Below are 13,365 nucleotides of genomic sequence, written 5' to 3'. Positions count from 1 at the left end.
GGGATAAGAAACATAGCTTCATCGTTCCTATAATCTATCTACCTGCAAACTAATAAAGAATTTATGAATATTTATTTAATGACAAAATAGTCACAGGTCATACTATCCTATGTATAATTCTATATTATTCAAGAAGACAGAGCAATATACTTTGGCAATAGAAAGAGACCAGTGGGGGCAGGAGAGAGAGAAACAGAAGGAAGGCTAAAAACACATCAATACTATTTGCAAATTCACTTAGTTATATCTTTCTGCTTATGGGTTTGTTAGAGATGATAGGGAAGGTGTTAAATATTACCAATAACTAATATGATATTTGTATTAGTATATTAATAAGTGAAGTACTAATAAGACTAGTCAATATCAGATGCCAGCTTCAGGTACAGACATTGATACACATAAATATAAAAATAAAGAAATTTCCCAAACCCAAACCAAGCAGTCCAGTGAATACTGAGAGCATTGGAAGATATTTTAAGAAATCCATAGAATTAGTTTAACTGGTACTGCAATATGTTACGTGCTGTAGTGTCATTAATTCTTAGAGTCACTGACAACAACTTGCAAGCTCACTTATGACAGAAATGGTACAGTTGGAATGTGAAGTGTTCTTATAAGCAGCTCATATGTTGAAGGCTTGGTTCTGGGTGATAGCACTGAGAAGTGATTGGATCATGAGAACATAGACCACATCTGTGAGCTCATCCATTGACAAGATCATAACAGAATGGACTGTTGGGGGAAGGGGCCTAGCTGTTTGAAGTGCATCCCTAGTGATGGGCCCAGGACCTGTAAATCTAGTCCTGGACCCTTCCTCTTCGACGTTCTCTGCTTTCTGGCTGCCAGGAGGTGAGCAGTTATCTCCTGTTATTCTCTTTTCTTCTAATATTTCTGCCCTGTCACAAGCCTGAAAGGAATGGGACTGAGGCTCTTACATTATGAGTTGAAATAAGTATTTCCTGTGTCCAGTTGAGCTTTTCATGTCACACAGCCAGAAGTAGAGTAAAACATATATTAATAGAGTGGAACTGAGGAAAAAGTAATTTTATAGCTTTTGCTCTGAGCTTTCTGGAGTAACTGGTACCGTCTAACACTTCCATTCTGAACAAGTAGAGAAGTGGGCAAACCTAGGAAAGAAGATGGTACTTTTAGATGCCAAATTACAGGCAACGTAGAACTATAATCTCTTAAAGAAGGAAAACTGAGTAAAGCCTAATAATTGTCAGTTTTGGGGGGCAATTTGAGGTAGAAAAGGGATATCCAGGGAATACATGTCATCTTACTGATCTGAGAAGACAGAAAGTTCAGGAAATTTCAGGCAGTTATAATTTTGACCACCAGGAGAGAAGAAAAGATAAAGATGTGACGAATCTGCAGTAGAAATCCTCTTGATTCTTTGGCTGAACTCTAACATGCTTAAGCACAGTGTAAGACTTCACAGGCCTGGCAAAGCACAGCCACCAGTGAGCTCAACATTCTAGGAAGGTGTAAATTCAACAACTCTGAGAGCTACTCCACATGGGAGATCTTCTCGTTGAGACACTGAATAGAAATTCCTTGAAGGTCATGTCTTAGCATCATCATCAGGGGCTATCTTAGCATTAGAAAGATGGCAAGTCTACACTCCCCTGTCCTGAAAACAAAGCCTGATAAAATGCCTTCAGGAGAACAAGATTACTAATGAATCTACCAACTGCTAACAGAATAAGGCCTGCTATTTTTTTTTTTTAAAGAAAGGCAGCCAGTCTTACTAATACTCAGCAACATTATCCATATTCAGCATCCAATAAAAACTACTAGATGTGCAAAGATGCCTGAAATTATAACCTGTACCCAAGAAAGAAAATCAGTCAATAGAAACAAGAATTTAAAAGGTAACACGAACCTAATAAAGAAATGGAATCTATTCAAAAGTATCCCCAAACCTCTTTAGAATTAAAATACAATGGTTAAAATAAAATTTCACTATTCAGCTTAAAAATATCTTAAACACAACAGAATCAGTATGACAAGATAGAGCAACAAAATAAAAAATAGAATTGAAGAAAGGTAGAAAAAAGTTAAACTTCAGCACCTAAAAATTGCTTTAGATGGACAAACATGATTTTTCTTAATCATCTTTCCTTTTCCTTCTCTATTCTTCTTTTGTCAATGCCAGTCCTGGGGCTTGAACTCAGGGCCTGGACACTCTCCTTGATCTTCTTTTGTGAAAAGCTAGAACTCTTCCACTTTAGCCACAGCTCCACTTCCAGACTTTTTGGTAGTTTAATGGAGATAATAGTCTAAAGACCTCCCTGACTGGGTGGCTTCAAACCAGGCGCTTCAGATCTCAGCTTCCTAAGTAGACAGGATTACAAAAAAATCTAAATAAGCAAAAACATCCTCTGTGAATCTATAATACTGGAATCAGGGAAAACACCCTTAATATCCTTCAGTAATGCAGACAAACTCACTTTCAAATTGAAGGCAACAATTTTTTTTCTACAGTAGAGGAAAGATGAGTTAATTCATTGCCAGACATAGATGTGAATTCTGATCCATATAAAAAAAACAAGCAAAATAGAAAATTAGCAACATGTCAGCAAATAGAAAGGCTGTTTCTTTTCTTCTTATTTTTAACTATACTTTCCAAATAATAATGAATTGTGTTAAATTTTATACACATATATCATATCTTCTCATACTTAGACATATATTATGATGCAGAATAATACAAAAGTCTGAAAAAGAAAGTATACTGATACAAGATTAGACTAGGGTAAGTTAGAGATATAGAATATAACTCTGTGAGCAATCACCAATTTTTAAAAAGCAAATCAGTATGGCTAATAAGTCAAAAAAGGAGAAAGCATGCTAAAAATAGCCATTGATACATGTGAAATGAGAAAATTAGAAATAAGGAACAGAGAACAGATGGATAAATAGAAAAAACCCAGCAAGATGGTAATTTAAAAAGGGAATGAGCACACCAATTAAAAAGCACAGATTGACAGATTACATAAAAATACAGGGCCATGTAAATGTTGTCTAAAAACCTACTTTAAATATAAAAGTATAGGTTGAAAGTAGCAAGACAGAATAAGATGTCAAAACAAGCAGTAAATCTGATATGGGATTCTTGCCTGATAAAGTAGATATCACCTTTGAGCTAGTTAGGTTGACTTGGATGAGGCAGGTTAGGATAGTGGATAAAACATTATGACTGAGTGTGTTTGTGAGCATGATTTGGAATTGGTTAGCATTTGCATTAGTAGACTTCAGGTTAAACCTTATCAATGTGGCTGCATCATCCAGTCCACTAAGGACCCAGATAGAGTACAAGGGTAGATAGAGGGCATCTTCACTCCTTTTTCTTGCTTTCAGATGTCACAGATGTCAGAGCCTCTGGGCCTTAGAATCTAGGATTTAAATCAAGGGCCCTGGAGTTCAAAGGCTTTTGGCCTTTGACATCACTATAGTACCACATTTTTGTGGTTGTCCAGATTTCAGGCCCCTCTCTCTCTCTCTCTCTTTCTACTTATTCCATCAACCTTATGTGTTTGTCTGGAGAATCTTAATGGAAACAGCAATCTAATCAGTGGACAATACATCAAAAAGACATATAAGCACAGGTCGAAACTTTCTTAATAAGGACCAAGAATCACAACAAATCAGAGAAAGGCTGGATAAGTGGGACTGCATTAAACTGCAGAGCTTTTGTATGGCAAAGGACATAGCTAGTAAATTAATTAGGAAGCCTACAGAGTGGGAGAAGATCTTCACCAACCAAACGACGGACAAAACTAACCTACAAAGTAACAATGGGCCAAAGACTTAAAGAGAGTCTTCTCTGAAGAAGAAACAAAAATGGCCTATAGACACATGAAGAAATGCTCAACATCTCTGGTCATAAAAGAAATGCAAATCAAAACAACTCTAAGATTCCACCTCACTCCAGTTAGAATGGCCAGGATCAGGAAAACGAATAATAACAGATGCTGGAGGGGATGTGGCCAGGAGGGATCAGTACTACACTGTTGGTGGGAGTGCAAACTCATTCAACCACTATGGAAAGCAGTGTGGCAGTTCCTCAAAAGGCTAAACAAAGAACTCCCCTATGACCCAGCAATTCCACTACTTGGCATTTACACAACCATCCAGAAACAAGGACATACTAAACCCACTAGCACAACAATGTTCATTGCAGCACTATTCACCATAGCAAAGATATGGAACCAACCTAGATGTCCCTCAGTTGATGAGTGGATCAACAAGTTGTGGTATTTGTACACAATGGAATTCTATGCTGCTGTCAGAAAGAATGACATCGCCCCATTTGTTAGGAAATGGAAAGACTTAGAAAAAATCATATTAAGTGAAGTAAGCCAGACTCAAGGGAACTTAGGCTCAATGGTTTCCCTCATTCGTCATAATCAGTAGAAACCTTGGGCTCTACTAGCAGAGATCTGCAATAGAGCAAAATCTTGATACATAAGGCCATATAATGTGAAGCTAATTGAAAGGACCTCCAGGATATTGAAACAAAAGCCATATAATGAATGATTGTTGTCCTTAATGTACTATGTTGTCTCTCATCTCCTTTGCTGTCCCTTGGTTATCTCATATTGTTATAGTATCTCACTTTGTTATCTGATATACTGAATTTATTTGTATTTGGATATTTGAAATTTGATAGGGAAGGGGGGAAAACCAAGACAGGTGGGGGATGTGGGGGGGAGGGAAATGGGGATCAAGACATGTGAAAGGGTATCAATGTATGTGAATTAATGCACCTTCTATCTGGCAAATATCATGTAACCCTCTTACTAATTACAATAAAAAAAAACAAAAAACAAAAAGACATATAAGACATATTAAATGTGTATGGGTTCTACTATATGGTTTTGAAAAGAAAGAATCAAACTATAACCATATGGGAAAAACAGAAATAGATAAATCCATAATTATAGTTAATAATTTTAATGTTCTCTCAGTAGCTAGTAAAACAAGTAGAATGAAAATGACCAACTAGGTAGAAAAAGAGAACAACCCAGTTGTTCCATTTTCACTTATGTGATATAATATCCCAATATTAAAAAAATAATTCTATTTAAATGTCTATAGAATATTGGCAAAAAAGATAGTGTACTAGGCAATAGTATAAAGTTTAAAGACTTAACAACTTGTACATGAATTTTCTCTGGACACAAATTAAATAAGGAATTAGTAATAGCCAAGAGCTAAAAGAACCTTAAACATGAGGAATATATAAAAGCTTTCTAAATAAGCCATTGCTAAGTGGTATCAGAAGAAAAACTAAGCAACATTTTAAACTGAGTAACAATGACAAAGCAATGTTAAAGTTCATAAATTGTGGATACAGAAGCACTTAGAAGGAAAGCTATAGCTTTAAAATGCTTGTGTTAGAAAATATAAGTTTTAAAATCAGTAATCCAAGCTTCTACCAAAATAAGAACAATTAAGGAAGTCATAAAGAGCAGAAATAGAAAAATGCAAATATAAGTTAGCTCTTGGAAAAGAAAAAATTAATCTCAAGTTAGATTGGTGAAGAAAATAAGAGAAAAGGTCAAATTTCACAATACCAAGAATAAAAGAAACAATCTCATTAGTGACCTTACAGATATTAAAGGAAAAGTAAGCATTTTGTTGACAATTTTTAAATTCTATCCTATTCTATTAATTTATCATTTTTTGCCAGTCCCAGGACTTGAACTCAGGTCCTGAGCACTGTCCTTGGACACATTTTGCTCAAGGTTAGTGCCCTACCACTTGAGCCACAGCACCAGTTCTGGCTTTTTCTGTATATATGGTTCCAGGGAATCAAACCTGGGCTTTGTGCACGCTAGGCAAGCATTCTACCACTAGGCCACACTCCCGGCTCCTAATTTATCATATGTTTTATTTTAATAATTTATGCCAATTCAGCTAAATAGAGAACTTTGGAAAGATACAAATTAACACACACACACACACACACACACACACACACACACTGGGTCAAAATGGAAGTAATGATAAATGCTATCAAATATTTAAAGAAAAAAATGGCCAGTTTTATGTAAAACCTGTCAGAAAATAGAAGAGGAACCAATCTCCCAGCTTGCCACACAAAAGAATTTAAAGGAAATCATGCAAAAAATCTTTGTAATCTGTGTGAGGTAGACTTGTTAAATATGTCCTTGTTAGATACGTTTGGTCCCATAGGAAAACACATTGGATTTCATCAAAATTAAAAGTTTCCACTCATTGCAAGATTGCTATCACAAACATGAAAAGATAATCCGTGAGTCTATGAGAATGTATTTACAAATAATCTATCTGACAAAGGACCTATAACAGGGTCTCTCAAAACATAGTTTTAACAAAGCAAACAAGTCAGTTTAGAGAATGGGCAACCTATTTGAAGAGACATTTTTCCCCAGGATGATAAACAAACAAATAAAACTAAGAGCAAATATGATGAACCGTAACTTCCTTAGTTCATGGGGGAATACAAACCACAAGGAGATACCACTCTGTAAGTATTAGAATGGTTATAAACAAGAACATTCACTTTATCAGATGTTGGTGAGAACATAGGGTTGGAATGTTCATAAAGTGTTTATGCAAATATAAAATCGTACAATCACTCAGAAAAAATTTGGCAGGTTCTTATAACAGAGAACATATACTAGCTACATGACCTACTAGTTGATTTCTAGTATTTACCTCCAGGGAAATTAAAGCATGTGTTCATTAAAAGCTTTGTCAGTGTACTTTTACTAATAATATAGATGTGGCTATTTGCATTCTAGTTTTATACTTGCTCTATGCTTTTTATTTTCTCATTTTGTCTTCTTTTGGGCTAGTTATATGCTTTTAATTTTTAAAAGTTCCTTCTTGTTAGTTTTCTATTTAAACATTGCATGACCTGTTTGGATTAATAGCCATAGTAGGAATTCTACCATGTATCTATTAGCTTGTATAGTTTATATTTCATTTTTTTTTTGCCAGTCCTGGGGCCTTAACTCAGGGCGTGGACATTGTCCTGTCTTTGGGTTTTCTTAAGGCTAGAGTTCTACAACTTAAGCCTCAGCACCACTTCCGGCTTTTTCTATATATGTGGTACCAAGGAATTGAACCCAGGTTCTTTGTGCATGTTTGGCAAGCACTCTACCATTAGGCCAAACTCTCAGCTCCATTGTATAGTTTATATTTAATATTGTATATCCCCCAAAGTTAGAATTATTCACTACAACTCCCATAATACCTTCGTTTCCTATAACATTGCTCAGCATTTCTAAAGGTTGTTCATTCATATCTATAATTTCAAATGAAAATAAACTTGCAATAAGTCATCTCCTATTTTATTCATTTGAATATACCTTTCTTTTGTATGTTTGAATGCACTCATGTATGTATGTATGTATGTATGTATGTATGTATGTATGTATGTGTATGTATGTATGTATGTGTGTGTATGTATGTATTCTGTTTGTATAAATACCAGGGCTTGAACTCAGGACCTCACACTCTTGCTTATGTTTGGTGCTCTACCATGTGAGTCAAATCTTTAGTTTGGCTTTATGCTGCTTAATTGGAGATGGATTCTATGGATTCTCAGACATTTTTACCTGATCTGGCTTTGGATTGAAGAGGCCTCTTGAGATGCTAGGTTTATAGGTATAAGCCATCAGTGCCTGGCTATTTGTCTATTTTTAAGGTTTCCTTAGTTTAATATTTTTAGCAGGGTTTGTTTTGTTTTGCCAGTCCTGGGCTTGGGCTCAAGGCTGAGCACTGTCCTTGGATGTTTTCAAGGCTAGAGCTCTACCGCTTGAGCCACAGCACCACTCCTGGCTTTTTTCTATGTATGTGATTCTGGGGAATCAAACCTGGGTCTTTGTGCATGCTAAGCAAGCACACTACCACTAAGCCAAACACTCAGCCCATATTTTTAGCAGTTTTACTATGATGTATGTATCTAGGTTATATTTGGCATTTCTCTCTCTCTCTCTCTCTCTCTCTCTCTCTCTCTCTCTCTCTCTCTCTCTCTCTCTCTCTCTGTGTGTGTGTGTGTGTGTGTGTGTGTGTGTGTGTGTGTGTGTGTGTGTATGTGTGTATATCTTGCATTTGCTAGGCAAATGTGTTGACATTGAGTTACATTCCCAGTGGGGATTGGGATTAATAGCATTTTTTTTTAAATTCTGTAGCTTAATGACTTCCATGTATTTTAGAAAAATCTCCACCACCATCTCTTCAAATAATGATATTGCTTATTGCTTCTCTCATACTTCTTAGATTTCAATTAAAATATATCAGGACTTCGGATTTAGATTCCAGGTACCTTTTAGAAGCTTTTCTTCTTATTCATGTATTTCCTGATCAGTAATGGCTGCTGTTATAGTATACTGGTTTATAAACCCATTGACTGAATTCTTAATTTGAGTTTTGGAACATATCAAAGGCATTTAATTCTCTTAACTCAAGATTTCATCTGCTGCTGGCATGGCTTTAGAATGTGCTTTGATTTGTGCCTGTCCCTCCTGCCTTTCTGTTTGATGTTGTTCCTCTAGCTTCCTTCTGCTGGTTTCAGAAGTGCGAGCTTGGCTGCATCCTGCAGCTCTGCATAGTTCCTGAAAGCCTTTGCTTTGTTGCTTGTATTCCCCTAGAAAAGAGCTATTGTGTTGCTTACTTGGAATAATTAGACATAGTTTGCATATCAGACACTTCTAGCCTCAGTGGGCATCCCTGATTCAGCTGTCTGCTGGTTTAAAAGTGGGATGAACCTGATATCAGTGTCTGCACATTATAAGGCCTTGTCCTTCCATCAAATGTAAGGGAGTCCCTCATCTGGCTCACCTTTCCTGGAAGAATTCTGACCCAGAGGGCTGGCCTTCTCGTAGCTGGAGGCAGAATCTCACTAAGGATCCTGCTCTGAACTTCTATGATAGCCACTCTTCTTACCTAGGGTTTCACTTATTATGCATAGGCAACCATATTCACAAAAATAGTACGTGGAAAGTTCTAGTAATAAAAGATTGACAAGCTGAAAAAGAACTGTAGTTGTACAGTATATTGTTATAACTGTTCTACCTTACTGTTCATTTTCATAGTTCGTGTCTTACAATGCCTAATTTGTAAATTAAACTTTATCATAGCAACTTGGGGGAGGGGGATCAGGAGGAAAAAACAGAAAGAAAATGAGTGATGGGGTAACACTATTCAAAAAGAAATGTACTCATTACCTGATATATATATAACTGTAACCCTTCTGTAAAATCACCTTTGCAATAAAAATAGTACATCTGTGTGTGTATGCATGTGTGTGTGTATGTGTGTTTATTTACACTTTTGAACACACACTGGGGTGGGGGTGCATTAGACATAGCTGAATTCCCTGAGGATGGAGATAAAACAAGATGGGAATGATGGTGGAAAGGACATCTTATCAATAACCAAGGTGCTCTGGTTTTACTTTTAACTGACTGCTGAGATTTTATTTTTACTGATTCTTAATTATGATAAACATTGTAGGACTCTCAGGGCTTGGTGTGGCATCCGGGCCCATAGATGATTTACATATCCAACTCTATATTCTTCTCAGTACCTCAAGCCTTGATGTCTAATGATCTATTTGGTGGTAGCTCATAGGTGGATGACACACTATTAGAAGTTAATCTTATCCAAACATAGATGATAACCTTAGAGAGACATACTGGAAACACCACTGTAACAATACAAGTTATTTATTTATTTATTTATTTATTGTTTGTAAAATGACAAGTTTAGGCCTGCATACTACTTAGCTTTCCTTTTATTCTTTTTCATATAGTTTTTATTATAATTAATAGAAGGGTTACATTATATTTTCCAGATAGAAGGTACATTACTTCACAAACATTGATACCCTTTCTCATGTTTTGGTCCTACTTAGCTTTCTTGTTCACAGCCAGTCAGTGCTCTACCTCTTAAGCCTTACCTCTAGTGCAGCATTGTTGCTGGTTAATAAGAGTTGGTGTCTTGTATACTGTTCCATCCAGGCTGGCTTTGAACCTCAATATTCTAGTGTCTCAGCCTCCTTATTGTCTAGGACTATAGTAATGAGCTACAGGTACCCACTGATCTAACAGTTGTTAAAGTTTCATTCTATCCCTAGTTAATCACAGTAATTTTAGATGTCTGATTCTTTGTCACATTTACATCTTGTAGTCCATCTCTTTCTAGTTTAACATAACTTTCATTGGCAAAGAGGGCCATCTATCTTGCTTGTTACTGTATGACCAGTAATTTAATGTGGTCCAGAAGATAGCAACAGGTAGTGAGTTACTGTGGAATGGCCATGAGAAGATATTCATATTCGAGCAGAAGAAGGGAAGAGAGCTAGATCATCTCTTCTTGCTTAGAGGACTTCTGATGGAATGGGCTTGGCAGAGTTATGGGTATGTTGGAAAGCGTCTTCATTCCTATTCTTTGCTGTCTATAAGCCCACAGTGCCAATCAACCTCATTGTAGGGACGCCACTAGTATCCCTCCACCGAAACTTTGCAGATTCCTTAGCAGTACCATCTACCTTACCTCCAACTGATTCCAAATCTGTATCTTCTCTCCATCACCTCAGCTACCCTAATGCAATCATCTATCCTCTTCTGACGATCAAAAGAGTCTCCAACTGGTACCTGGCCTCCTACTTTTATTCCCCTATACTTCATTTTGCACAAAGCTACCACCTCTTTTCAAATGAAAAAAAAAAAAGAAATACATGCACATGCCCTGGACCTTCTCTAGACCTCCAAAATGCTTCATATTATACATAGAATGAAGCCAAACTCCTTATCCTGGTTTCGAAGGCTGTGTGCATGGTTGGGTTCCTGCCCTTCCTTCTGACTGTGGCTTCATCATTTCTCCTCTCACTAAGCTCTGGTTCGTTTTCTGTTGAAGGATGAAGAATAGGTTAAGCTAATTAAAATCCACCCATTTCTAGCCTCGCCACACTTTTTTTTCTTATAGAGCTATTACGGATTTGAATAAGAATTGTTTAAAACACAGTGACTCCCCCTCTCATTTTCTCCCTCTCTGTCCCCTTTCCCCCCAGGATTTGAACTCAAGACCTCACTTTTATTTGGCTCATTTGCTTGATTGACACTCTACAACTTGAGTTAGTCCTCTAGCCTCACTTTTTGCTGGTTATTTTGGAGGGAATCTTTGAGATTTCTCTGAGCGGATTGGTCTTGAACCACAATCCTCTAAATCTCAGCCTTCTGAATATCTAGAATTACATACAGGATGAGCCGTGGTCAACAGACAATCAGCCTCATTTCTGAGGCAGACATAGTACTGAGTTATGTAATTTATCATACTAACCTTCTAAATTAGATTATATCTTAATCCATACTTTATAAATGAGTGATCCAAGGTTGATATTTTTCTTATTCCCTCAAAACCACAAAACAATGCAACTGTGCAATATAGCATTTCAAGTATACATTAGGAATCAAAAAACAAGAGATTATAAGGATGCCTTTGGATGCCTGTAAGTTTTTTAAAAAATGACCCTTTTGATAATCATTGATGGCAGAAGGTAGATGAGAAACACAACTTTATAGTATGATGACAAGATAAAATTTTGATAGTAAACTGTACTCAGCTCATTAAATTTAATTTCTAGAACGAATGATCAACCAAAGACCAAAATCAGGCCAGTTTCTCTGAATTTCTTCCTCTTCTGTTAGAACAACTCCCTAATTAATAGACTTCCAAGGCTTTGAATTCAGAAAACTCAGAAGGGCTAATTCTCTTGATCAAATAATCTTAGGATTTAATTGGATCATTTTGTTCATTATCCAAGAAACTTTAGGCAAACTCAGAAGTCATATATACTTCCAAGATATCTAGAGTTTGTAGTAGGAAAGAAAAATATTTAAGAAAAAAATCTTAGGAAAATCAAAGACTTCAGAGAAGGAGATTAGATTCATATACTCTCAAATGTCTTGATAAACACCAAAGGAAAAAAGAACAGCTTAGACAGATGTCTAAATAATTGATTAAAATTCAATTTTTTACTTGATCATTTGGTATCATGAAGATATAATCATATGGGATCACTCTATAAGGTATTTAATTATTGTTGTTTGTGTCCAATGGATTTGCTCAGACTTATGAGAAAATACAGATGTATATAATGTGGCTATTTGGAAGATTAACCCAGTCTTTAAAATTCATTAAATGTAATAATAATGCTAGGAAGATTTTTTGAACTATCAACAATGTAGTAGTGATTTACTTTGTGTCTAAAGTGGCCAATAGTACATAAAATGAAGTCAGAATTTTTAATCCAATAATATTTTGAGCACTTAATACATGTCTATGATCTTGCTAACAGTCTATTATTTTAATTCCACTTGTACCCTATAAGCTTCAGTCAGCCTGTGATGGCAACAGGAGAACTCATGCAGTTCAACTTAGAAAGCTCACCAAGCTAGCACCCAACTCCTCAAGGAATCCACAGGTTCTCTAACAAAAGAAGGTACATGAATGCTGAGGTAAACCATAGTTACAGGGGCTGTAGGATTACTAATTGAAAAGGACTAACATTAAAATGACTACAGACAGAGTGACTATGATAGAATGGATGATCCAATGAAAATAGCCTCATGTGAGCATTTTGTTTGACAAACCAGAAGGATGGGAATTTATTCTGGAATGTGATTTATACGGGCATATACACATACATATGCATACATATACACCACAATACATATGTATATGTGTATAAAATGAATATATGTGTGTATATAAATGAAAACATATGTGTATGTATACATAACACACACATAAAGGTTTATTGCCTTTGAGACACTGAAGTTTTCTTATTCACTCATTGCTTTCATCTTTCCTTAAAAGAAAATTTCCAAGTTGGGCATGGTAGAATTTGAAGCCAGCCTTGGCAATATAACCAAGTCTCTGCCTCAATAAAAAAATAAAGAAACAAAATAAACTCATGAAGAGAGAAAGAAAGGAAGAAAATAAAAAAGGGAAGGAGGGAGGGAAGGCAGGATAAGGCAAGGAGGGAAGACAGAGAGTGAAGGGGAGAAGGAGAGAAAGAAAGAGGAAGGGGGAGGGAGAGGGATCAGGAAAGAAAGAATTTCCTTTATAATAATCTAGGTTGTTTTTATAAACCCAAGGCATATAATTGTCTGCTAAATGAAGCATAGGGACTGGCAGATTTTAACTCTCTACCTTGTACTCTCATGTCACTGTGTCATGTGGAATCTTATTTCCAATTTACCAGGATGTGGTATTTTGGTGTTGCCTGTCTCACATGAAGACGTTATGTCTGTGTGTGTGTGTGTGTGTGTGTGTGTGTGTGTGTGTGTGTGTGTGTGTGTG

General features: G+C 36.2%; 1 protein-coding gene and 1 long non-coding RNA gene across 5 annotated transcripts in view; one reads left to right on the top strand and one right to left on the bottom strand.

Moving 5' to 3' along the window:
• Ppp2r2b (protein phosphatase 2 regulatory subunit Bbeta) overlaps positions 1-13,365 on the bottom strand; it is a 419,132-nt gene that overhangs the window by 384,316 nt on the left and 21,451 nt on the right. The window lies entirely within an intron of this gene.
• Positions 755-13,365, top strand: part of LOC150063930 (uncharacterized) — a 33,503-nt gene continuing 20,892 nt past the window's right edge. For 2 of the 3 annotated variants that reach the window (XR_016535105.1, XR_016535106.1), the window contains exons 1-2: positions 755-849; positions 12,392-12,502. This is a non-coding gene — a long non-coding RNA (uncharacterized LOC150063930). The remainder of the gene's footprint in view (positions 850-12,391; positions 12,503-13,365) is intronic. The other variant, XR_016535107.1, reaches the window with a different exon arrangement.

Source organism: Megascapheus bottae, chromosome 4 (assembly GCF_031878675.1).
Source record: "Megascapheus bottae isolate mThoBot1 chromosome 4, mThoBot2.hap1, whole genome shotgun sequence".
NCBI classification, from domain to species: Eukaryota; Metazoa; Chordata; class Mammalia; order Rodentia; family Geomyidae; genus Megascapheus; species Megascapheus bottae.
Note: the sequence above shows the minus strand (reverse complement) of the source record. Positions and strands in the feature narration are given on the sequence as shown.